Source organism: Grammomys surdaster, unplaced genomic scaffold (genome assembly GCF_004785775.1).
Source record: "Grammomys surdaster isolate TR1022 unplaced genomic scaffold, NIH_TR_1.0 129, whole genome shotgun sequence".
Lineage (NCBI taxonomy): Eukaryota > Metazoa > Chordata > Mammalia > Rodentia > Muridae > Grammomys > Grammomys surdaster.
In genome coordinates, this window is record NW_021604587.1 from 3,781,820 (window position 1) to 3,807,510 (window position 25,691).

Below are 25,691 nucleotides of genomic sequence, written 5' to 3' on the forward strand. Positions count from 1 at the left end.
GGCCTGGAATGGTCAGACATAGTAGCCCTTTCTAGTGGCCTGGAATGAGGGAAAGAAACTATTGAAGATTATTAGCTCTGAAATGTCTAGAATAGCTTTGGCTAGAATAATGATTGTACTGTGTTTTTGTTTGTTTGTGGAGAAAGAACTTAATGTTTGGTGGGTTGAAAGGGAGAGAGGATATGGAAAGACTTGGGGAGGGGAAGAGAATATAATCAAAATATATTTAAATTTTTTAAAATGTCGTAAATAATAAATATTTTAAAAATAAGAAAAATGGTTCTAAATACAAGACAAGGGCCATCATTTTTGTGCCCTGCAGCCTTCACACAGACAACAGAGTATACTCAGCCACACAATGTGATACTCTGAAGTGGTCAATATAGAGCTAAAGGCCACCATCTCCTAGCCTCTATTTTTACAGTGACTGTCAATTTTCCAAACAGTTTTACCTTCATTATTCTCACAATGCTACATAGGAGAGAATGAATATTATCTCTCCAGTACCAAACTGCAATAAAATCACAGAAAGTAGTCTGTAAGCTCAAGCTGAAATCACCATTTCCACTTTATACATGGACAAGTTAGGGTCCTAGACCTTTCTGAAAAGTGCAGTGTTCATCTGCACCTCACTTCAAAAGGCTACAGATAGCATCAGCAGCTAGCAAATTTAGGTTTTCCCCAAATGGAGCCCCAATCCTGAATGTAGAATTGTCAAGGTCTCTAACTAGAACTTATGTATACAGTCAGAAAAGCACCCGTAGTCAGAGAAGAGGTGAAACTGCCCAACAAACAATCATTACAACTACAAAATGTAAAGACCCTCCATTGTAGCTATGTGTATTAGCTTGGCTAAAATTCAAAACAACATGTAAGAAAGGGTTTCAAAGGTCAATAAAGTTATCTGGATAGCTTGTTTAGCCTAAATGGTTGATCTTATGACTAAAAGTGATGCTAAGCAGAGAAAACAAACAAACAAAACCAAAGAAACAAAACCCCCAAACTCTAAGAATCATGAAGAAAGAATAAGGTCAGTGGCCACAAATTCCAATAATCAGCCTTAAAACATAAATGTACCATATTAAAGACTATCAAAACTGTGGGGAGGGGAGCTCTCTTTGTCCCAGGCTGGGTGGCAGGAACAGCTTCGAAGATGAACTGAGCACCACTGGCTTGTAGATGTATTCTCAGGAAGATTGTGCCAGGGAATAGAGAAGTAAGGTAGGGAAAGTATGCTTCAAGCCAGTTGCCAAAATAACTGAGGAGCACTGGGCCCCTTTGAAGGCATTATAAGTCAGAGGGAAGGCATCTCAGATACTCAAGATGTGAGGGAGCAGGACACTGGTCTATTCACTCCTCCTCATTCATGACTTTAAGGCTATTCCCAGAAACATTCATTCTCCAACTTTTCTTTTGATTTATTTCTTATTTTTAAAGTGTGTGTGTGTGTGTGTGTGTGTGTGTGTGTGTGTGTGTGTGTGTGTTGTATAGGCATGCACAGCATTTCAGTGAAAGTGCCCATGAAGAGCAGAGTTGGGGTTCTAGCCTGTCATAAGCCACCAGATGTGGGAGCTAAGAGTTGAACTCAGGTCCTCTGCAGAAGCGGTACATGCTCTTAACTTCTAAGCCATCTCTTCATCCTCCTCTCTAGCTTTTCTAACCTATGACTTGGAGCTCCAAATTAAGCTCTGGTGCAGAGCAAAGACCTTGGACAATGAGATGCAGGTTTTCTGGAAGGTGTACAGTGCCAGTAAGCAAGAGTTTGGAGCAACAGATATGGGCAGAGCAGTAAATATCTGCCAGTTTACATGGTATCTAAAGAAATAAGCATGCTACGGCTGGCAGGATAGCTATTCTACTGTCTGTGCTCACAGTGTGGGTCAGAGGAGGGTGCTCCGTGGACCTACAATCTTAGGGTTCAAACAGACCCTGAAGACTTGCAAAGAAACAAAAGTATTCTTTCCAATGACTCCCAAAGCTCTTTTGCCAAGTTTCCATGGATCTGTGACTCTAAGAGAAAAGCTGATACCAATTAAGAGATGTAAAAGCAAAGCCAGCTATTGTAGCAGAAAATTAGAGGATTTTTTAACATAATGATTCAATATCTTCAGGAATTAGACACTATTAAGACAGCACCTCGGCCTTCCAAAACCTACAGACTTTTATCTCAACAAAAACAGACTTGACCACTGAACACTGATACAACAATGATGTTCAGAGTCTGAGAAAATGTTAATATTAATAATATCAGTAGTAACAACATTCAGTGAGAACAAAGTTTAATAGTGTTGTAGTTCAGTTTGGTTTCCTCAAAAAACTCCTAGTAGAAGAGAAAGCTTCATGGCCTCTTTACCTCTGTCACTAATTAGTTAAAGAAGAAAAGTCTTGCCTAAAATTATAGGCAATCTAAGGCCATATTGAGTACTTCTCATAGATTTTGTCATTCTGCTTATTGAGCATCTATTATGTGCAAACAGCTTTCCATTTTAAGTATGTTTTACATTCATAATAAATCTATGTGGAAATATTGCCTCTGCTTTTGCACACAAGGAAATGAAGTGGAAGCATTCCCTGGTTAAGCACCTTGCCAGCATCACACAGTGAGCAAGTAACAGAAGAAAGATCTGAATCCAGGCTTGATGGTTTCAAAGACCACCTTCCTGGCAGATCCCTAGATGGAAGAAGCTCACCCTGGTTACAATGCACAGCTGATAATAAGACAGACTGGAGAAAGGGCCTCCACCTTACACTAGGTGAGGAGTGAGAACCGTCTCCATGCATTTATTAACCAGTCCCCAGAAACTACTATAAAGATAGGCAGCACATCTGGAAAGCCTCACAGACCAAAGACTTGAACACTTGGTAGTCTCACTCTATGCACAGCTCTCTGCTCAGTAGCTTCCTAGAACCTGGCTATCTGTGGCATGGGCTGTTGCAGTCTTGCATTTAGGGAGAATAGGCAAAGGGTGGGCAGTGGGAGTGGTAGGAGGCAGGGGAAGATGAAGCAGATGTGCAAAGGGTCCCCACACTTGCACTTTGTATTGTTCTCCCTTAACTCACCTCCCTGGCTCCTTGGACTTCTCTGCTACAGGAAAGAGGTTGCTCCGCAAAGCTACACTAGAGCAATGTCAACAAAAACACTTGGCCCTAATTCACAGCATTCTTGGCTTCTCAACTGCCAGGCCCTGAAAGTTGCCTGTTGGCCTAATTAGTCAGGGAAAGGGGAGGAGGCAGGGGGTACAGGGGGTGGGGGAAGCAGCAGGCTTTCATGTCACATGTCACCAGTAGAGGAAGCTTGTAGGGCTGTGATCTCTGAGCAGAAGGGACACGAGGGGGCCATAGAGATGTTGTGGGCTGCTGCTGTCAGAGGAGGAAACTTGCTTCTCAATTTGAGATCCAAGCTGCATGCACTGAGGAAGCAAAGAAAGTGAAGGCTGGGTGCCAAGTTTCCATTACAGAGCTGTGTGTTCACCCTTTTGCACTCTAGCACGCCCTGCTCCCCCTTTCTCTCATTCTCTGTCCCTCTCCTGTTCTCCTTCCCATAACCAAAGCATGCAGACCCCAAGGATTTCAGATACCAATGATGAATCTTCTTGGAAGCCCCATGACCTAGATCCTTGGTTCACAGCCCCGACTCCTAACACACTATCTCTTGTCTGCTAGCCTGATGCACAGGCCTTCTAATGCTTCTCAGATATTGGTCTTAGGCTCAGAAAAGTGATGGGGTTGTTTGTTCTCTGCTAAGGGATTAACTCCTCTGACACCTGAACAAATTGAAGACTGCAGTGAAGGTGGAAATGTAGGAGAGGGAGGGGTCAGTGAGAGTGGTCAAGGAAATAAATGTGATCAAAGTACACACACACACACACACACACACACACACACGGAAAATATCACAATAAGACATATTATCTTGTGCGATTAATATGTTAGTAAAAATGGAAAATAGAAGAATATAAAATGCATCTTGTATGTCCCTCACCTATGCACCAAGTTCCCTTCCTGTGCCATGTCACTGCATTCTGTTACACTTTTGCTCCATGCGTTGATCAGCCGATCTGGAACCCAAGTCCATATCTGAGTCCATAGTGCATTTTCCCACTTTGTCCCAGAGTGCTAGAAGCCAGTGAGAATAGTCTCACAGTTTCAGGCAGTCCCTCTTTGAGAGCACATACAACTCTATCCTCTTGAGAACTGGGATGCTGTCCTGGAGTGGAAAGCCAGCATTCCCAAGTATCCCAAATACCATGGCCATAGCCCCTCCCTCGAAGGTGCAGAAACTAAGTTTTGGAAATCTCCTGCATCATTCAAGAAGGAAGGAGCAGAAAACAGCCCAGGACACAAGATTCAAGCTGATGGTGATAGCCACTGACAGACTCTAGGCTGGCCCTGCATGCCTCCCCAAGGCTATAAATATCTACCCTGCAGTTTACACAGCTGCCTCCACTCTGTGTACTCCAGGTCTTCACCCTAGGGTTGGAGGTTGAGTTTGCATAAGCCAGCAGCCAGCAGCCCGCCTTCTGCAGTCTCTAGTGACCAGCACTACTACCCACACGGTGCCTTTTCTGGCCCACCATTTGTATCCCAAGAGGGTAGCCAGACAATTTTTACTTTCTAAAAGCGTAAGGGTTTTATACCTGAGGATTTTTTTTCTGTTGAATTTTTTAAAAAACACTCTATTCTTATTTCTTAAATCAGCTTACCAAGTAGCAGGTTTCCATATAGATACATACTCATTGGGGCCAATTCTCCCCTCTCCCCTCTGTATCCTTCCCTTTCCACTTTGTTTCTATATCTACCCCATCTCCAATACAAAATCCTTCAGAGATTCCAAATAAGAACTTCCCTCTGCATTGCACTGCTTCCTGGTCCTTGGAAAGGAACACAATGTGTAACAAGGCCATAACTCACCAAACTGAGCCCTCCAAACCCAGCATAGAGAAAGAAATTGAGGCTAAGTGGACTGTATACTGTTTTTTGTTTGTTTGTTTGTTTGTTTGCTTTTATTAAATATGTGCAAGCTTCCAGAAAGGGTTCTGGGGAGATGCCAGGTGTCTTAGAGAACTCCAAACCCTAGTGAAGCCATGGATTCTATTAGCTTCTCTTCCTCAGGCTATGTGCACATTGTATCTGGCAGATGAGAAGATCCTAAGAATCTGATGGGCGGGGTCACACCTCCAGTGCCCACTTCAGCTCTGGCACTCTAAGGCAGCAGCTTTAATGGTTGATTTAAACCAAAGACTTCTTCCTATAAGTCTTTACTTCAACAGAAAACTTATGTTGAATTTGAATACAGTTAAGGGTCTCAGTCCCTTTGAAGAAATTTCCTTTTGCTCAGGGTAGAGGGAGCAGATAATCAACTCATACCAGTCACCATCCCACTTAGAGTGGGATGCTGGGAATTCAGGATCATTTTCAGATCCTCCTTAAGGCTGGATATTGGATTCTGTATCTAATGTTCATGTTGCATTCTGACCATACCAGTTATGCAGTCTTTTCTCAGATGGTGAGAGGCTGTCCTCTCAGCGCCAGAGGAAAAGGGGTTGATGGGCCTGTAGGAACCTGGCATTTCTGCAGGTATAGGAACAGAACACAAAGCACAGTAGAATCAAGTCTTGGTAGACAGGGAGGATGAGGACCTAAGCAAGCTAGCTAGGTCCAGGGCTCTCCTGTGAAATGGATGGTATACAGTCACATCATAGAAACTCTGCCACTCCCTAGACAAGATTGCAGGCTCACCATAGTGAATGAAAGGAAAGGTCCACATTTTTCCCTACTCACCACCAAAATATTTTAACTTCTAGCCCAGCCTGATACTGACCACTCCATTGTCCCACATGATACATGCACACCAATTCACCAATCCTCAGGGAGTCAGGCATGGGAAGAAGCAAGTTCGATGAATCCCTAACAAGGGCAAAGGGACTGCCCCAGAATTTGATACTAAAGACATGAGGAAAAGTCCGAACTGCTGCTGTGGATGCTGGGAATGACAAGGTAGAGTAGTTGTGAGATTGATGCAGGGATGAAGATTCCAGAAAGCTTTCTCCCTGACATGGACTCCACTACTAAATGTAGCAAAGAGGGCTGTTCTAATGACCCGTGCATCCTGCCCAGAGCCCAGTTTCCTCTTGATGGTCCATTGACATGTCAAGGATCCAAGCTCAGCACCAAGACCTTACTTTCCTATTAGTCTCTCAGACCTTCTTTTTTTTTTTTTACTTTATAGATGATAACTAGCCTTTTTCTAAAAAAAAAAAAATAACTAGTGAGTTAGGGCCAGTAAGATGGCGCCATGGTTAAGAGTTCTTGCCACATAGCATGATGACTTGAGTCCGAGCCCTGGAACCTATCTGGTAGGAGGAGAAAACTAACTCCTGCAAGCCCTGCTCTAATTCTGATCTCTGTGCATGTTCCATAAGGATCATACAAATGCAGTCTTGGGTGCAGAGGTACAGTAAGTACAGGTAAAAATTATTTTTAAATATGAAGAGTGCACTTTTCTATTATAAAATGACAACTACTATAAATATGCTACAATTTTCTGGGAAGGAGACGATTACCAGGTAAATCTGCTCCTAGCCAATATTTTTAGAGAGCATACATAGACATCCACAGACAAACATGTATCTTTCAAAATGACATTTGAATAGCAAGTGAGAAAGTTGTTGCTTTCCTAAAGTAACTTGCTCTATGGAAAAGACCATCAGAAAAGCAAATATTAAGACATTTTGTGTCCCCTTAGACTTTAAAACAGTCTGTATGTCCCAGCCAGAAGAAATTAGGTAGAATTATATGGTCTAAATAAAAACATTCCAAAACAAGGAGTTTTGAACACAGGTACTAAGAGTGCATAAATGTACTACCTAAAAAAACTAGCAGGTTCATCAGCTGGGCCAGGATGAGGATTCTTTGCATAACTGGCTATGACTGAAAAGACAGTGTCTTCACTTAGTCGGTCTCACTTACAGTGGGATTCTGCCATCGAGGCCTGTGTGCCTTGCTGCATTATCTAAGTCACTAAGCTTCAGTACTAAATGAAACGGGAAATAGTCAGAGTTGAAACACATGTTTCTGGAAAGTCACGCGTTCAAAAATGATTAAGTGTCTTGAGTCATGTCTACTCAATAAAACAATGTTCATTCATGTTGTGGTATTCATTAAAATCTAAACATTTTGTTATAAGAAAAAACATAATTTTAAAGTCACGTTCTCATTTTTATTTTTACCTCTTAAATCTATGTTTCTGGATATTATAGTGGCTAAAGTTATATTATGTAAGTGTTCTTTTTTTTAATGTAAAATAGAAATCCAAAATTAGGTACAGGGCCTCAATAAAATACATCATTTTCACACATAATAAAGTATTAAAGACACGGGATTCACATTGTTCAGAAGAATTTGCAGATTCCAGCTTCAAATGACTCCATCCAGCCCAGCTAAGCCACCCTCTGCTGGTGTGGCCCCTGTGACTGTATTTTCCATTTGAACCCTGCAAACCTGACTAATACGTTCCTTCATTTTTCTTAAAAACTCACATTTTGCTTCCAATTGAATAGACTTTGACCATTCTACATCACTTGGCTCCTCAAAAGCACAGCCTTTCCCATCATCTGTGCTTGAATAAACATTCCAGTTTATTACTGGGTACAAGTACAAAACTGCCTACATCTCCTCTCAGGCTACATCATCCTGCCGTTGCAGAAGAGACTGAACAGGGACTAAGACTCCCCCCTCATTCTGGGTTCTTCTTAAGTCACTTGAACAATAAAAACATCAGGAGAGAGTCTGGCTGAGGGAGGAGAAATAAAAGACAGATTCTCCGTCTGTGGTCCTAAGGAGAAAGCTCGTCAAAGACAAGAAGTACCGGGATTCTCCCTGGGGATGGTGGGGGATGACTGGGACCAGGAATGAGGGGACAAGGCATTAATAGTGAGGAAGAACAGTTCATAGCCTCTCAAAGAATAAGAAATATGTCTCTGCATGATGGTTGCAAGAGTGACAGCCATGTATATTTCTCATCACCCACTTAGGTAATGGGCTTCCTGACATGGTTAAGGTAATGGGCTTCCTGGCATGGTTATCCTTTTCTCTTTGGTCTCTTGGATGGTCTTGAACAGAAGGATTTGATAAATCTCTACTGAGAAATTTATAATGCTAGCTACACTGAATTTTGTTTCTTCTCCCCCATCACCCTTTGCATCTTTTCTCCCTTAATTTGAATCATCCTAAGATTTCCAGTCTGAACCCCAAAGCAACTCTTCACCACACCTACTCTACCCATTCTGGCAGGAGGTTCTATCCATCCCTGAAGCCTACACAGAACTCGTAGGTTAACTACAATAATTTGAATGTCCCTGTAAAGCTTCACCTTTGGGAGGTGAGTCCTAGTGGGAGGTCTTAGGAGATAGGATGCCTCCCTTAAAGAAGACTTGGGATGCTGGTCCCCACTTCTCTCTCTTTGTTACTCTTCTCAGCTATCATGAGTGAGCAGCTTTGCTCTTCCATATGTGCCCCACCATGATGCTTTGCCTCACCACAGTTCCAGAGCAACTAGGCAATTGATAACACCAAGTTCCAAGCATAGGAGGCACAATAAACCTTTCTTCTCCACAAGTTAATTTTTTAGATTTCAGCAGATTGATTTCTTCAGTCCATTGTTTATAGTAATGGAAAACTGATGAACATATTAATAAAAGGCCATCATCTCTTGGGCCATGATGATTGGTTCTGACAAATGTCTATAACTGAACCAAGCCTGTCAAGCAAGAGTCCACAGGAATGAGATTCACCCCTTCTCTCCCAGCGAATGTGAACCTGGAGCTAGGAAAGCCAAAGCTTGAGTATAAGGTCACATCAGGCACACAAAGGTGACCAGAGACAACATCAAGAGGTGAGCAGCCAAGGCCCAGATGACATCATGTGTTGACTTTGATGGATGAATCCAAGATGAATCCCGTGCTGCAATGAATTCTGTCAGCAGCCTGAGCCAGTCTAGGTTGGTCTTTCTGAAAGAGCAATGGAAAGATTCCTACCCAATCTATGACTCATTTTTCCTAAAATCCCACCTCATGTAAAATCTGATGAAATCTAAAAGAATAAACCAGCATGGCTCTCATCCAAACCAGCTTGCCTTCTGCTTTTTCTTTTCTTTTTTTTTTTTTTTTTGAACAAACATCTCTCCTGCTGTCACGCAGAGTGAGCCTTTCAGCTGCCATCTATAAAACAAAGGAATGGATCTGCAAGAGCACTGAGCTGCTGTGGAGATTAAGATGGCCACAGGGCATAAAGAGATCAATTCCAGGCAACAGGTGGTGAAGCTGGGCCACTGAAAGTGGATCCTGTTAGTCAAAGCACAGCTCCCCAAATACTCAGCCAGCCTTGGCAGCTGATGGCCAGGGGCCAGCACATTCAAATGATTAAAGGCCCCAAATACCATAGTGGTTGGGCGACAGTGGGAGGTATCCTGGCTTGGGTTCCCCAAAAGCCAACTTTAAGAAGACAAAGACCTGGATGTAAACAGTTTCTTTTGAAGGGGAGAGAGAGGATGCTGAGGGAGAATGCAAGGCAAGACCAAGTGGAGGGTAGGGAATGTACCATGATACACCATGGAGGCCCTTACTCCTATCAAAGCCCACTGGACATTCAGTGAGGTGTCCAGAAAGCCCTCCCAAATTGTCTATCTGAAGAAGGAGTGCTGTGTTGCTACTGTTCCACCAGTTTAGAGTTGCCCCTAAAAACCTTTATTTTGAATGCATCAAGCCAGCTTCCACATCTCAGGGATATCCCATCTCGAAAGGGTTTTGGAACGAAACCAAGCATATCCTATCATTTAAATGGGCATCTGAATTCAAAGTGACCTGTTACAGCTGTGGCTGGAACCCAAGGAGCGCAGACGGGGTGTCTAGAGGGAATCCAAATGATGTCATCGACCAAAAGTAATCTTGGCCTTGCCTTTGATCCAATGTCACTTGAAGCAAACAGGAAGGTGTGTGCAGAAGCAAATGGCTTCAGAGCTGTGATGGACATTCTAATGACGTTTTCCTCTTTTCTCTCTTACCATGGAACATGACTCCAGAAGAGAAACAACCCCTTTGCGGCCTCCCAAAGAGGCCAGGACCATGGAGGGGGCTGACGGCACACTTTCTGTTTCAACACAGTCACTTCACTCTCACTGTGTGCTGCTCTTTGGGTCATGCTCACACCTATCCAAGCTGGAAACTGAAGCCAGCAACAGGATTACACTAGGGGTGAATGGAAAAACAAGATCCACTTCAGGCCCTGCTGTCTCAGGCCCATTGAGAGGAAAGGCAAGCTGGAGAAAGAGGACACTACAGAGCCTGACAGTGAGTGACAGGCTGGGGAAGGTGGGGTGCTCCCCACCATCACATACCTCCTGACCTGCAAGCAGGATTGACTGGATCTCATCATCCCCCATGCTGACTTTCAGGGGATCCCTCCATTTCCATTGTTTCTCAGAATTCCACCAAGCAGCACAGACCTCGAGGCAGGCTTCCCATGACTTCCCCTTGGAAAATGCTCATTGAAAATGAAACTCAATTACTTAGGATTGGGTTTCTGCCACATGCACCTAGCCGTGGGCTCTGTGTCCCACTCAGTACAGTTTGTTCTTTGCAGACTGTCTGCTTCCTGCTTTCTAGCTCACATTCTGTCCCCCAAAGCTATACTGGGCCAGTCCTTTCTGAATGCTATGAGATACTCTGTCCATTATAGTGATTCTGGCAATGAACAGGGCATACTGTCTCTTCTAGAATTATTTATTATCTCTCCATGGTAGAAAGATAAATGGGTAGTAGCAGCACAGGTATGTGTCAGGCACAGACTGGGGTTGGTACTTGGTGAGCCCCATGGTAGATACATCATCAACAGTCTTTTTCTCAAGATCACGGCCACCCATCCCTACTGTACCAGCAGGAAGTCATAGAGATGGAATGAGTGGCTTGTCTTCACTTCATGGTTGGGCCACTATTGATTGAATAGCAGGAAGTTGACTGTGACATGTCTCTGGTCTGGGTGAGAAAGGTAACCACCAGTGGTCTCACTGAAGGGAAATTTGGTAATAGCTTCTAAGAAGGACAAAAGGTCCTCTTGCTTTTCACAAAGAACTGTCGATGTCATACATTGCTTTCTATGAGAAGAGGTGAGACCTGGAACCATGGCAGCCTCTTTGCTACCATGAAAGAAGTGGTTTTGAGATGAAGCAAACACAAGGGAAGGGGGAAAAAATATGAAACGGGGTTCTGGATGTGACCATGGATCTGTTCACTACTGGAGCCTTGATAACCCCATACTCTATTAACAACATCTGTGATGGAATCACCAGGCAGATTAAGCATTTTAGTCATTTTGTTTCTGACTATAGGAAATGACGTGCCTTCTGCCATAGCATAGCACTGCTGTGAACCAGAAGACTCTGTTTCCTGTTTGGCATCTGCCTCTTTCTGGTCTGTGTCCTTACTGCCACAGGAACTCCTGAGAACCTGGCCTTCCATGTGTGAACTGTCCCACAAGAAGACAAGAAGAGGTTTCATAAAGGTAGTGAACTCTCACTGCAAAGTTTCTCTCCTCCTTCACAGAGCCCACACCTATCAGGTCAAATTGTGCCCATCTGCTGGGTGAGGAACAGTGCCTTGTCCATCAGGGCCACCTAGCAGGCAGCTCCACACCATGGCAGAGGAGGAGAAAAGGAGGCAGCAGAAGAGGAGAGAAGGAGGCTGAAAAGGGATGTTCTCTGAGAGCCACATTTGCCACAGAGATGTTCACTGAAGCCATGGTAGTGTTATGAATGTCACTATGTGTTTTCTGTGGCAGCATGAAGCAAAGGTTGAGCCACACAAGGGACTGGGGGCATCTGAGGGGCTGGAGAAAGTCATTCCTTGCTATCTCCTACTCCCAAGGCCACCCTGATCTATGTCTGCAGTTGGCCCCTCTGTACTGATGACAGGCATGACAGACAGGCGCTCTCCAAGTCAGGGGAGTGTGTCTTCCTTGGCAGAGGAGTTTCTTATGGGAGGGCAGAGAGCATATACAGCAAATAAAGCCGTGAGCTTTGTTGTCCCTCGGGCATCTCCAAAGGCCCAGAGAGGTCAGGGGTCTCATAACTCTTTGATGGGAAGCAATAAACCAGAAAGCTATCTTCCTCTGAAGCAACCAGATCAGCTCTTTCCACAGAGTAATAAAGAAGACGCACAAGTTGTGAACTGAGTTTTTGTTTTGTTTTAATCATTGGTTCTTTGTGTCCAGTTTTATTCCACTTACCTTTCCAATCAATGCTGCTCTTTCTACCATTTCTTCTAAGTACAGCACAGATACAGTGATGTCTCCTCCTTCAGTGATGTCTCCTCTGTGAGGTGATATGCAGAACACCATGCCAAGATATATGCATGTTTTTCCTTTTAACATTTGTCGTTCTACCTATGCCCACATCGTGCCGGACATAGTCAAGGATGGACATTTCCATTGCTTTTCAACATCTCAACATGACAGTCACATTGTGATGTGAAGGTTGTTATTGCTACTCCAGAAATGGAAAAGAAATGTCTTGGAGTTGAGTCTAACAACTTGTCAAAGATCATAAACTACATGTTGAATTCGTGTTGTAGGTAGACAATCAGCAACACTGAATCTAAGATCAGCCTGATAATAGTCCTGGCAGATTTAAGGTGACCACTCCAAGTTCTCAGTGTTTGTAGGAGCAGAGTGTGGCCTGGATCCACCACTTTTTATCTCCAACCCAAGGATCTTTTATTAGTATTTTAGTCCTTCATACTCCAGACAATTGAACTCTGACCCACCTCACTAATATCATCTTCCCCTTAGTGTTTGCATCTGAAACACAGAGGGACTGGGTTGTTTTTATAGGTATGATAGGGGATTCTGAAAGATTTTACAATAAAGAGGGAAACAGTAAAGCTAGAGGCACAGCAAATGTTGGTGGCAGAATCTCCCTGGTGGGCATCTGAATGGCACTCTATATTTTTAAATGTCTCTGTATGGTTTTATGTAAAATGTTGGAGACAATGCTGCTAAGGTTTCATTAGTGCATTAATATTGATAATGCCCATTTTCCAGTCTCTGAAAGTAGAGCAAGCATCATGGCCAAGTTCAGTGTGCACAGTGAGCCCTTCCAGGTGAGGCCATGCCTGGCTACGTGGTTAGCACGCTCATCACTTGGTTGATTCTTAAACACAACAGTGTACTGCCATTCAGAGGAGCTTTTAAGACATACAGCAAATAAAGCCATGAGCTGTGCTGTCCCTTGGGCATCTCCAAAGGTCCAGAGAGGTCAGTATTTAAATAATTACTCTGCCCCAGGGCCTTGTGACAATATGCTGGTACGCACTGTGGCCAAGTACTCTGAACATGTCACAAAGGCGCATCAGGCAGTAGGGAGCAGCCTGCTCCAGAACCGTACCTACTCAAGTCCTTACTCTAGGGACCCCTCAACTCTCCCAGCATCTCAAGCTGTACCTTGGCTTCAGGCCCTCTTCCAGAGGAGTTTGTCCTGTCTTCTCATTAGAGGTGTTGGAGGGCTTAATCTCTAATAGCAAGACCTCTTGGACAAAAGTCTTCTCTGGACTTAGCCATGAAATAATAACCTGGCTCAGGGGCAAACACTCTCTGTGCACCTCTCTGCGATCTCATGGGTACTTTATGAGATCAGTGTGCCTAGGAGAATTGCCCAGTTAATTTCCTTCTGATCTGGGGTCTATTCCTGCACTCATATTAAAGAGAAAGCCTTCTGCTGAGCTGGATTGTTTTACTGGTGTCTTACTGCTAGAACCAGATAGGCCCAGATGCCATCTGCATAGTAGTCCACAAATCGATCCTGTCTGCCCTGACCTTGTGCTTGATCATGGCTGTCTAGGCTCTACCCCAGCTTGTTTTTCTCTGGTGATCTCTCAAAGTTTGCACCCAGTGAGAGAGTTACAGGAAAGCAAAAGCTCATTCATATCTTCCTCCTCCTCCCTGCTTCTTGGACTGGTCCTCCTTGTACCCAGTTATCATCAGAAAAGACCTCAGCGCTTGTTTTATTCCACAGCTTTGCCATAGGCAGGAAGAGCTCATGGGATAGGAAGCTGCATGATGGCATGGGTCTCAAAGACCCTGAACACTGGCACCAGTGAAAATAGTTAAAGATGCAGGTAGCCATTACAGACAGGGACCTTCCCAAGTATGTGTATCAGGAATGCAGGAGTGCAGAGGGCTCCCGGCCCAGCCTCAGATTCTGAGCGGCCTGTAAGGTACAGCTGGAGAGCAAAGGGAACATATTCTCACAGCAGTAATAAGAACCACACCCACAGCTCTGGCTTGGTACTCTCCAGCATCACTCAGGAGACAAATCTCTGTGTATATCTATGAAGGACTATATAGATTGGGTAATTGAAAAACAAAGCCATGGAAGCCACACCTTAAAAGTGACCAATTCAATCTCATGGAATGGCACTGTGGGCTGACTACAAAGGAGAAAGTAGGTTGAACACCAACACTCACTCCTCTCTGCCACCTGACTCTAGATGCATGAGCAGCTGCCTCACGCCACTGTGACACCCCTGCCTCGATGGACTCCATCCCCAGAACAGAGTCCACATAAACAATTTTCCCCCTAGGTTGATCTTTCCGGGGGTATTTTGTCACACAGGTATGTTTCCTGAAGTAATCTGGGTATATTGCTTCCTTCCACAGACTGACAGTCTACAACTCTTGCAGGACTCTAGTCTGCAAAGGGGTATAACTCAGACTTCTCAAAGTTCTCACAATGGTCAGCAAGTGCAGCCAGCAGAAGAAAACTTTAGGCAACCACTTCTCCAGGAGGAATCATTAAAAAAAATGAGGTCATTTTCACTCCTCTTTGCAGGTGTACTTAGGACTCGAGGGTTGATATTAAGCCTTCAGAGGAAAATAAGACATTTCTAGCAGAAGAAGCAGGCAGGACAAAGAAATACAGACATCCAATGAGCCCCCGGCTACTCCAGAATCAATTGCCTTGCCTATTTCTCTCAGCTGTAGCTCAGGGGAGGCTCAATTAAGGAAACCTTTGTTCAGCTCAGACTATGAATTTTTAAAAACAGTTCTGTCCATGGTTATAAACATATCTTCGAATGGCTCACAGGATGGGAGAAAGGGAAAGCCCAGCTCCAAGACTCACCACACTTGTTCTAAAATTTCTCTTTAAAAACCTATTTTTGAAAATGATGCTTAAATAAAAAAAGAAAGAAAAAGACCCAAATGACTTTTTTCCCAAAATTGAGTTCTAACTATGATGCCAAGTCACCAGAAGTTCAAACCTGAGGAAGGTTTGGTAGAAGAATAGAATTCTGGAGCTACGATGGTCCTTAGGGAGAGCCTCCAGCAGAAATATTAAAAGAGAACACCAAACAGGTGAAATTAATTCTCATATTTATTTATTTTTTTAGTCTGGCATACCCCAAATACCATCCTCTCAATGTATAGTAATCATAAAAGCCATATTATCAACTTTACATAGATATGATTTACTATATAAATTATGAACTTATAAAATTCACTCATGAGAATTTCACTCATGTGAAAGCCAGTAAACCCTTTTCCAAAAGGTATTTGCAGAGTTGCTAATTCAAGAATATTTTCATCATGACAAAAGGGTACTTTGGACCTAGCAGCAATCCCTCTTTGTCACCAACATGTGTACCCTAAGGTGACCACTAACCTGCCTCTTGAGCTCACAGATGTGCCTACACTGGACATGGCTTACTCTTCATCATGATTTCTGGGGACTGCCTGGTTTAACTTAGCATAGCGTGTTCAAGGTTTGCCTATGTCACCTCTACACTCCTTTAAGTTACTGAGTCCATTCCTGAATAAGAAGTCACTAGTGAAATACTTTACATTCTCATCTTGAATGAAGCTTCCAATAGCAAATGTCTGATGGACCAGCTGAAGCCCATACTGAGTGCACACAGTCAGTCTTTCCCCCTGCCCCCATATATATGGCAATAGTAAAAGCTCTGAAAAGACATTTGCTTGTCCACAGTCACATGCCTGCTGGTGGCTACATCTGACTTTGAATCTACATATCCAAGGGCCCATCCTATTCAATATGCTCAATCCTCACACATACGCTGGGTTCACATGGAGAAGACAAGGATGAAAACCCATCCAAAGATCCATTATTGTCCCGAGAAGTGTTCTACATCATGGCTGTCATTCTGTTTCCATCCAAGGCTCAGGCCCTGAGACGAGGTGGAAATCACCCACAATCACCCTAAAGCAGTGGTCCTCAAGCTTCCTAAAGCTGCTGCCCTTTCCTCATGCTGTGGTGATTCCCCACTCCCCAAGCAAAAGAAAATATTACACTGCTACTTCAGAACTGTAATTTTGCTACTGTTATGAATGGTAGTGAAACTATCTGATATACAAGGTATCTGATATGTGACTCCCAATGGTGTTGAGGCCCACAGGTTGAGAATAACTGCTCTAAAGAGAGCTGCATAGGAAGAGCTGAAAGAAAAAGGGAGGGAAAGAGGGGAAGGTGAGAAGGAGGAGGAGGAAGAGGAGAGGAGGGAACAGAAGGAAGTCCTCTCCATCTTTCAGACAGTTGAATCCCAATACTGTCTGATACTGATGGGCATCAAAGGTTAAACTAATCATTCACCACAAAGAAATAACTGAACTCCTTAGGCAGAGAGAAAATACACATAGCCCTTGCTTTAGAGGGTAGTCATGGAAACCAGATGCAAATATATCTGGGCATGGGAAGCACAGTGGGTAATCACCAATGAACTTCCATCCCTGGAAAACATTAATGCCCCATGAATCCCCTCTCAGTGGATCAAAGACATTTACTCTTCCTGGAAAAGAACAGATATATCCTTTCTTCAGCATATAAGAATAATTAGTAGTAACAGCTGATACTTATATGGTAGTAATTATGTATCAAAGTCTTCTTAGTGATTTGCATATGGTAGCTTTAGATATAGTACATGGCTTGTCACAACCCTGTGTGGGAAATGTAATCAATATTATTATTGCTTGATTACTTCATGATCTGTATTTAAAGAGAAAAATTATTTAGCACAGAGAGGTTAAGTAACCTCTTGAAAGTCACACAGCTATTAAGTGGCACAGCCCACATTTGATCCTGAGCGTTTGTCTTCAGAATTCAAGTTTCTGACAAGGTTGCTTTTGAAAAGACTGGACCATACTGGGCCCCTAACCTCACCCCAAGAAGCTTTTCCCTTCCTGACAGAACCCAGAGAGTTTCTAGGGCATGTGAGTGCCTTCCTGAGCCACCCAGATCCAACCAGTTGTGGCCACCCTGCCTATACAGCATGAGTCAGAAGGACATGAGAATTCCTTCCTTTTGTTTATGAATTTTACTTGTCATCACTTGTCTGAGCCACAGGGCACTGGTTTTATTGGACTGGAAGGAGCTGCTGAGTCTGTCGCTGAGGAATGAGGAGACTCCACAATGCTTAGATCCATTGCTTTTATCCCCAAACCATGCCCTGAACCTGTGCCTGAAATGCTTTCTCAGAAATCCTCCTTTGACTCACCCTGGCAGGTGGCTTTCCCACCAAAAGTGAGATCTCTCTGCTCCAGTTTCAGCTCAGGGGAGAGTAAAGGAGAGTCAGACCCGACAGTGAAGGCCAATAACTCCAGCTACTTGGGAAGGTGAGGCAACAGGACAACAAAGTCCAGGCCTGCATGGACTACAGAGTGAGTTCAAGGCCAGGTTGGTTAATTTGATGAGAGCCAGTTTCAACATAAAAGCTCAATGGTAGAATGTTTGCAGAGCAAGCGTGAGGTTCTGGGTTCATTCACAGTATAGGAAAAAGTGATTAAGACTAAAAGGGGTTCTCAGGATCTATTCATGAACCTCTGGGGGACAGGCAGAAACAGATGGGTTCTAATGTCACATCATTTGTGGAGAGACAGTAGGATGCCTAGGGAATATGCCTAGGAATATATGCTTCCATTAGAGCATACTGGGAAAGTCGTGGATGGAAGCTACCCATAGTCAGACTAGATATAAGCATGAACATGTTTTCTTTGCCCATACAATGTAAAAACAAACCAAAAAAAAATCCCCAAGCTTATACTAGGAGCAATTTCAGCTTGAGAACCAAGAAGACGGAACTGAGAACATGAGCCGTGTATTGGACGAGAAAAGCCCTAAGCTCGTAGAGTCTCAGCCAGTCCCTCTCACTGCTCAGGAGGCCATGGGAGCCAGAGGCAGCACATACACATTGCAGCTGGCCATGGGAGAGCTCAGCTGATCAGGTCTCCTTTCTCTTTCATGTAAGCTCCACTGATTCCACAGCAGGAGCAGACCCATACAGACCCTCTTCGCCTGCTAGGGCTTCCCTTAGCACTCATACCCACTCCTTTGGCCCAGAATGGAAGATCATGCTTTCCTCTCCAGCAGGCATGCTTGGTTTCTCCATCTACTCTAGCAGCTTGGAAAGGCAGTCCTTCCATCACCTTTGCTCAGCTCCCTTCCTGCAGGACTGAGCCATTGAAAAAGAAGCACAGATATGTGAGCTCACACAGACCCTCAAAGCTCAAACCTATACCAGGACCCCAGAAGGGCATGGTTGGTATATCCCTGATTCCTACAAGCAAAGATGCTGATGACTCCAAATTAACACTATGAAACAATCAGAGAGGTGAGTGTCAGACTACAGGGAAGGATATGGAAAACCCAGAAGATTCTGACCTGACTGCCAAGATGGCTAAGGCCCCAAGGGTAGAAGCATGCAGTGTCAAAGTGACACCTGGCATGGAAGTCATTTATGGAATAGGCGTAAACCCCTTCTTGCATGACTCTCCTCCCCTGAGCTGAAAAGGCCCTGACAATGGCTGGTTTCTATGACCAAGAGTGGTAGGCATGTCATTAACCCTCAACATTTGGATACCACTCGTTGAAATTAGCACAATATGGTCTATATCTTGGAATATCCAAACAAGTCACCAGGGGATGTAAAACTTAAGTTACTGCCCCTCCCTTTACCTACAGAAACAGGCAGATGAGTCCATAGGCTACCTGGGACAATTGCCAACACCTTCTAGAAATGGCACTATTCCAGATGCAGCCCCAGGGAGACACATGAGAAACAGAGCCCTTGCTTAATCCTGTGGGAAGACCAAGCATCCAGGAATTGCTCCACATGTTGCCACATGATTGACCTCGCCTGACTCTTAGAGGCAAAGTACCTATTGCATAATGACAGAAATCTAAGCACATACATTGCTCCCACTGTGACACTCTTGAAAGAGTGAGTGCCACTTTTGCATATTGCTTTGGAGTATGGTTGCCAAGTTGTACCCACAGTTAGATAGAAGAAGCTAACCCATCCCCAGACTGGAAGATCCAAAGAAATATATCACAGGAACTTGAAACAAAGTGATTGAAAATCCACAGAGTTGCTGGCTGCTAGTTTCCACAGTGGAGTGGGATACTGTCTTATTCAAATGAACACACCAAAACAATTCAAAGGCAATGAGCAGGAGTTTCTGGGAACTGTACCATCCCGTTATATCTGTAGGCATTTTTAAAGCTAGAAGCAAGGTAACCTGGAATGAAAGACGAACTCTGAGCATCCACTCATTTGAAATGATGAAACTGAACCATTCTGCCAGCTAGCTGGTTTCAACAGATGACAAAAATTATTAAAATCGGCTGTCTGAGTTAATTAGCATCTATTACCAGGGACAGATTACTGTTCTGTTACTACAATGCCTTTTTCTTTTTGTTCCAAGCTTTGGTAGCAAAGATATTGCTACCAGTAGCTGCTGGGACCCTTCATAATTGAGGGTCTCCTCAACACAAAAGGCATCTGAGTTCTTCCTGCCTTCCATCTGCCCTTCTGCTTTAGGAATCTATTTGGCTTCATCTCAAAGGCACTTATTTTGGCCCTGACACCTCTTTAATCTTGGATCCATGGCTGTCTGGAGTAACATTTGCTCTGGCTGACATGGCCCGCTGTATCCAGAGTAATGATGCTCTCCCGTAATGGTTGTAAAAGATAACAAGGAATTTATTAGGAGTTACACACAGCACTCTATGCTGTCTTTGATGGAATCAACCAGTGCCATAAATTACATATCCACAAAACTTACTGCAGCCACTAGACATGTTGAAATGAAAACATGGCCTTGAAAACATGGGAACCCAAGCTCATATTCCAGCATCTATATAAAAACAGTTATAACACCATGTGTTTGCAAGGCCAGTGTCAGAGAGGCAGAGACAGGTGAATCCCTGGAGCTCCCTGGGTAGCTTGCAAGAGTCAATGATAAATCTTGTCTCAAAGAATAAGGTAAAGAGGAATCATGGAAGACACCTGAACTTGATCTTTTTACATGTGGGTATGTGATACACATACACACACACACACACACACACACACACACGTGGTAAGTGTGTGAACATCTGTGCATGCATATATATGGATATGGGGAACATGTGAGTATCTGTATGCATATGTGTGTGTGTGCACGTGTGTGTATAAATATATGTGTACATATATATACATGCATGCAAACAGATGCATGCATGCATACACTTGTGTGTGTGTGTGTGTGTGTGTATCACATACCCACATGTTTTTTTAAAAAGGTATTTATTTATTTGCCCTTCTGCCTCACTTACCTCATTCCTGCTGTCTGCTTCCTGGGTAACTTCCTTGTACTAAAGCATTTTCCTGAATGTCTGTTTGTAGGGAAACCCAAGCCAAGACATTGGCTGAACATGCAGAATATAAATTCACAGGTTCTTGTTTTTCTTTGCCGTCTGTGGCTTATTCCTTGGGGATTACTTTAGCTCTCCTTCACTAGCCCTAATATAGAAATAATGGGTCTAAGAAAATGCCAAGAGGAAGAGAGCTCTCTACAGCAATGAGGGATCACACTGGCCTAAAAGCTACCTGCCAGCAGGATTCTTTAGGGTAGTTTTCCTAATTTTTTTTCTTTTTTGCTTTCCTTATCTTTGCCTTATGGAGTCAGATGGAATTTTTATTCTAAGCACCATTCAACACCTTCAAAGACAGCAACACGTTATAAGGTAGAGACAATAGATAGGCTATCAATTGGTGATGTCTGTAATGGTACCAAAATAGGAGACTGGAAGCTATCAGCAAAGCATTTACAATTAATTTCACATGGAAAAGTGTAAAGAATTTGAGACCAGACAAATAAATTAAAATTCAATTCTAATATATAAAGATATGAGATCTTGGGTATTTTTATTTTCCTCTCTTGGCTTTAGTTTCCTCTGTGAAGTTAGTAACACCTAACTATAAGGTTATTGTTAGGACCATGTAGGATAATATGCAGAAGCATAATCTTTGCTCAGGAGTGTTTAGTTCCCTTCACACTGAAAGCCAGAGAGCTCATTTAAAATAAATTTCCAATTTTGTAAACAAATGCATTATTTTCTTACACAACTTATAAGCATTTAATGGTGAAGGATTGTTTTTGGTTTTTGTTTTGTTGGTTGGTTGTTTTAGGCTTTTTTCCCCTCTAAAATGAACTTTTCCCTTTGGCCACACCTCTATTCTGGTCTGGGGAGTTCTGTAGTGGAATTTAACCCTCCAGGCAAAGACATCTGATCCTAAGTAAATCCAAACACACCCTGTAGACCATGGTAGCCATAATTCCTAGGTCAATTAAAAACACCAAGGAAAGATGGTGCTGAGAAATAGGGCTGGCTTTGATGAAACACTGCTTTGAATAATTAATCAGCAGCAATGCAAGTTTAGACCCTGTCCATTAGTTGATTGTCCTATTTAGAAAATAGGACTGTAGCCCAATCTCAGGAGACGATGCTCCTAACATGTGTATCTCCACCATCAGGATACTGGAAAGTTGTGCAAGCAAAGAGCAACTTTAAAACCTTCTGCAAACGGTATAAGCAGTGGTTTGGAAAATATGCTGCAAAGTTAGCTGCCAAAAACCAAAAATGAGAGCAATTTCAGGCACTTTCAGTTGCCAGAAAATATACCAGAGGCCAGCTCGGAGCCCAGTGTAGAATAGAGCCTGGGCACATGGCTGTTGAATGACTCAGGGATTGCTGGCCAAGCACATCTCCCTCACATGCTCAGACTGTGTACAGGATAGCATTAGAGGAATGCTCTCAGGAAAGGAGCCTTTTCAGTGCAAATGAGGGGCAAGGGATATAGAGGGACAGGAGGGGAGTCTCACTCCCCAGAGAACATACCCAGCATATGTAGCTCTCATTTTGCAGTCACCAGTGTCAGATGCTATGTCTAGTTAAATAACAGTGGTACCCCAACACCACAGTTCGAGTTTCACTCCTATGGTCCCTCATTCAAAAACTCAGCATTTGCTGCTACCTCAAATCATCAAATAGTGGGTGCCCACACATCCAAATTCTCAACATCGCCCTTGAAGTGTCTCTGCATCAGCTGACCCACTCCCACAGGGCAGCGGATCATGAAGCTGAGGTTTCTCCCATATTCCAGGCCTCAAGACATTTTGCAAGATGGATAATCCAAAGAAGAAGATGTTGCCCACAAGACAGAAGTGAGGCAAAGCAGTGGAAAGTGGTGTCACGGAAGGGAAAGTGGCCACAAGGTAATGGAGCTGTGGAAGATCCAGCCGCCCACGGGAATGATGGTGTGGCGTGGTCAGTAAGGTTACACTGCAGCTACAGGAATTCGAAAAGACAAAGTTATTAACCCACCCAATGAAAGCAGCCATGAGGAAAAAGAGTGCTGTGTCTGGGGAACTCTCAGAAATGTTTCGTGTAACTAAAAGCACAAAAAGCAAACTGACACACGAAGTATGAGTACCAGCTGAAGCATCCAAACGAACGATGCTCGCTCCAAGCCATAAGCACTACTCAGATGACTCTTGGTTATTGTTGTCTGTTCTTTTACCTTTATTTTTTTTTTGGTGTTTTTAAGCAATTTTTTATTTTGCAAAAAAATAAAAGACACTTGATCCTCTATATTTCAAGTATTAAATATATTAACTCACATTAAATATATTAACTAAACATTTCTTTAATATTTTACTTTAGTATGCATTTATAACCAATGCTAAAAGCCTTTGTTGTTGTTATTCCATTTTTGTGTTAGGGATGGAACCCAGAGTCTCATGCATGCCCAACAAGTGTTCTGGCTTATACACCATATATCTACTAGGAGTGTGGGATGCTGGGCTCATAGAATTAATTCTCTGTATATGAAGAAGTCCATAAGGAAGACAAATATCAATCTCCTGCTTTGATGCTGCTTCAGATTTCTGGCTCCAATCATGAAGCAAGATGCCAGAACCATGGTCAGGTTTTTTTCCCAAGACCCTCTGCTTTCCTCAATTTGTGGGATTCTGCTGTGTTCCTGAACAAAAGTGGACTGGCAGGCAAGAAACAAAAGTATCCAGTGTACCGCTTATAAAGCCTTACCATGACATGAACAGTCCCTTGTAAGCTGGGTTTGCCCACTTCTCTCAAGTGCCTGTGTAGCATCTGAGACTTACCATCCCTGCCTACAAAAGCAGCAAGTGAGACACAAAGAAACTAAGACACAAGCTTCAAATCACACAGTTAGGAAAAGCAGATCTAGACCTGATGGCCAACAGAAACAAACATGTACAGATGCAAGCACTAAATAGAACCTTATATTACCTAGTATTAGTCAAGCTTCTCTTTTTAAAAAAAATGTAAAAAACCCTACATGCATCAAAAATATCTTTGAAACACATAATCAGTACAGAATTATTACCGAAATATTCATATTCTTCAAAGTCTGACGGGCATATTGCAATCTGGATTCCACAGTTCAACTTCTCATTCCGTTACACGTGACTGTTGGCTGCTACACCACACGGAGCTGGGAGCTGTCTGCTGCCGCCAGCATTGAACATTTCAGTGGCTGGGAGCCTCATATTTTTAGCCACAAAATTATTACTTCTGGATTATACCCTTCCCTCTTAAAGAGTGTTCTGAGAAAGTCACAGATCACTAGAAAGTGCTGAAGACGTTCAGAAATTGGATTTGAATTCCTTTTTGTCCCCCTCCTTAATTTCCCTTTCGCCAGACAAACACTGAAGGGAAGTAACTGAGGAGAACGATTCTGGTATGCAAGGTCAGAGTTAGATGAAGGATAAGGAAAGGTGGCTGTTTTGCTTCCATGTATTTGTGTTCACTGTGTGTGTCTGGAGCCCGCAGAGGGAAGGACAGATCCCCAGAACTAGAGTTATAGATGGTTGTGAATCACCATGTGGATGCTGGGAACTGAACCCAGGTCCTCTGGAAGAGTGACCAGTGCTCTTAACCATGGAGACACCCCACCAGCTTAAGGAAATGCTTTTATCTTTAACCTGTCTTAACATGTTGTATCACTCAGAAGTTCAGGTAAAATACATATTAAAAAGAATAATATGATCAATGTTGCCTTCTCTTGATTTTAAAAGAGATACTTATTAGACATTTAACTAATACCTGTTTCTTTTCTGGTCTTGATAGCCTGATTCTACTTTCTAGTACTCCTGCTTGGCAGAAAGAGAGGAAGAAGCAGGAGGGGGTGGAAGAGGCAGAGATGGAGGAGAGAGAGGAGATAAGAAAAAAAGTTGACTTTTCAAAAATGTCGTTTTAGAATTTATTTTGCAAATCACATCTTTTATTCTTTGATTATCTGTGGGGTAAAGCCCACTAATAAATTTAATAAGGATATTTCACACTACTGATAAGTCTCATTAGTGCGTATTCCTTCAAGTATTCAATTTCCTCTTGGATCACACTTGTGGCATCTTCTTCTCTAGAACAACTCCAGCTCTGCTTGGGTCCCCTACTGCACTGGTAAAGATCTCTGTGCACCACTGTATCTCTGCACCACCATTTTTTAATATTGGCCATCTCTGTTGACTAAATGTACTGAGAAGAGTGTGTATTTCATTGCTCTGCGTGAAGAACCAGGTTTGGTTTTGATGATTCTAAGTTCTGCTATTTAACTGGCTGTACATGCATAGGTTAGCTCTTTCCTTTGAATGTCTCTGGGTTTATCTGATTGTTTTTGCCTCTAACTTCTTACAACAAATAATTAACTCATTTATTCTAGGTCTTTCTTTTCTGTGGCATAGTACACTACAGTTGTGTGCTACAGAATAGCATCTCAGGCAACAACAGACCCCATTTAGCACAGTCCCCTAAGATTATAAAGGATCTGGGCAAGTCATGAAGATAGTCCAGTGCTTCATACATAATTGTGGTGCTCTTATAGAGAGAAGCCTGCTGTGCTGACCTTTGCAGAGAGGCAGAGAGTGTTCAGCTAGGCACAGTGCCTGCACCTGGTAACGATAATGGATCATATCACTAATTTCCCTATTTGTCATACTGAAGAGTTTTTCACTTTTAAATTTGCATACAAAACATTAGATATCATGATGGCACTCTCAGAGTATGTCTTAGCAGATTCTCTTCCACACTCATCTTCTGACTTCCACCACACTGTTAACCTCAGCCAGTTCTCTCCGTGTTAAATGTGTCCTTTAGCTCCCAGTCCCTTTCTCACCAGTTCTTTTCACTGTGTCTTCATCTCCATTCTAGTTATTATAGGCCTTACCAACACCTTTATCCATATATATATACACATATACATATATATGTGTGTATATACACACACATATATATGTACACACACACACACACACACACACACACACACACA

General features: G+C 43.1%; 1 protein-coding gene across 2 annotated transcripts in view; it reads right to left on the bottom strand.

Annotated features, from left to right (window-relative positions):
- The window catches only part of Slc24a3 (solute carrier family 24 member 3), a 478,143-nt gene that overhangs the window by 412,269 nt on the left and 40,183 nt on the right, over positions 1–25,691 (bottom strand). The window contains exon 1 of one of the 2 annotated variants that reach the window (XM_028754975.1): positions 3,983–4,082. The exons of the other annotated variant lie outside the window; for it this stretch is intronic. The gene's annotated coding sequence lies outside the window, so the exon portion shown is untranslated. Of the gene's footprint in view, positions 1–3,982; positions 4,083–25,691 lie in introns of those variants that run through there. 2 annotated transcript variants of the gene reach the window in all.